We start from the raw sequence: 1,760 nt of genomic DNA, 5'->3' as shown, positions 1-1,760 counted from the left end.
GTTTTCCCAGTTCTCATCTTAATGCCATGACCAAGATTCAATACATGTATGTAGCAAATTCTGTAGAATCTACAGAAACACAGAGCAGCGATGGATGCCCACATTTCTTTTCACAAAACCGCACAACACCCGAAGGTTAGGGTGGAAGGAAACATTAATAACTATGCATCTTGGGTTTCTTTCACTGAACAATAAATAAGGGCAATGAATAATGACACCAGATTTCACATACTATGTTTCATTAATACAAACTAATCTATTACAGAATTCTAATAGCCTAGCACTATTAGCAAGTCACCAAACAAGAAACGATCAGCAAGTTGCAACCTATTCAGCATTCAATAATCAGTATTAGAGCGCTGTGCTAATAAGCTGATGTATTTTTTTAAAAAAAGATGGATGAACCATATGTGCAAAATGACAATGAAAGGGAAATGAAAGTGCTACATCTTCTGCAAGTGGTTTCCAGTATTATGTAATTGGTGTTGTACAGACTCGGTCAGGATCAATCAAAGCATTCTGCAAAAAAGAAGTGAGGTCAAAACGTTCAGCATTTGAAAATTATACGGCTAGAAAACAAATGTGACAGCGAGCACATATATGGAATTGGAATATTGCATAATTAATTCAACTGAATGGGGCAGGAACTTACAGAAAAATTGTACAAGGCCCCTGTTCTACTGAGTGTCCTCACTAAAGAATCTACAACATTAAATTTGGACTGTAAGAAAAAAATACTTTTTTCAACACTCCAACGATACCTAAAAGGGCCTAGAACTGATGCACTTTGCACCTTATACACTGTTAGTCAATCAAATAAGACACCAACGGGAAGTTGTAGCTACAACATACAGGGTTTTATTCTGCCCATTTCCACAGTTCTTCGTTTCCCAGATTCCATCTTGGCTTACTACAATGAAACAAAAGAAAATATAATTTGGAAGCAGTAGGCTCTCCGTATACAAGGGTGGAAACAACTTAAAAATTCTATCACTAACCTGGCCAGCATTTAACATGCCCTAGATTCTCCTTTTTATCTCTACTACTTTGGACTTGGGCCTAGACTTTACGGTAAAACAATTGTGCTACGTAAAAGCGATGCGGTGAATTGGGATCTATCGTAGGATAGTATTATATTTAGCAGGATTTTGGCGATGAGAGCACAACATAATAAGCTCTCAACATAAAAGGGTGGGAACAGCTTAAAAATTCTATCACCAATCTGACCAGCATTGACTGTGCCATAGATTATTCTTTTTATCACAAAATAAGACTATTAAGATAGGACTTGGGCCTGAACTTTCTGGTAAACAATTGTGCTTACCAATTGTGCTACAGAAGCTAGTATTGTGAATTGGGAGTCTGCTACCGAATTAACAGACACTGTAGGTAGCAATGGAGTGCTTAACGGGATAAGGAAGGGTGGCAAGGGCGGTGTGCTGGGTTGGGTCTCTAGGTGCGGTGATATTGGCTGGTAAGAAACATCTTGTTAAGAAACACTCAATTCCATAATGATAAAAGTTAGCAATGAAGCAAATGAATCAAACCAAACTCAATGTGTGTTTATTAAACATTTGCGGATATTGTGATGCCAAAGATATAGTGTTAACACTTGACTCCTTCATGGTAAAAATAAAATGAAATTCCATGTATTATTAACTTAGAATTGGGGCCAAATATTTGAAACATGGAGATGAGGAAAACATGAAGAACCAAACATCATCGGCCTAAAAGGCATATTCCTGTGCTGAAGCGGCGGC

The 1,760-nt window shown here is 37.6% G+C and overlaps 1 long non-coding RNA gene across 1 annotated transcript; it reads right to left on the bottom strand.

Moving 5' to 3' along the window:
• Window positions 1–222: 222 nt before the first annotated feature.
• LOC127298063 (uncharacterized) lies at window positions 223–1,059 on the bottom strand. Its single transcript, XR_007849581.2, has 3 exons — window positions 853–1,059; window positions 653–702; window positions 223–519 (listed from the first exon to the last, which is right to left on the bottom strand). It is a non-coding gene; the product is annotated as an uncharacterized lncRNA (long non-coding RNA).
• Between the last annotated feature and the right edge of the window lie 701 nt (window positions 1,060–1,760).

Source organism: Lolium perenne, chromosome 7 (assembly GCF_019359855.2).
Source record: "Lolium perenne isolate Kyuss_39 chromosome 7, Kyuss_2.0, whole genome shotgun sequence".
Lineage (NCBI taxonomy): Eukaryota > Viridiplantae > Streptophyta > Magnoliopsida > Poales > Poaceae > Lolium > Lolium perenne.
The sequence above is the reverse complement of the archived record's forward strand: the minus strand, read 5'-3'. Positions and strand labels throughout refer to the sequence as shown.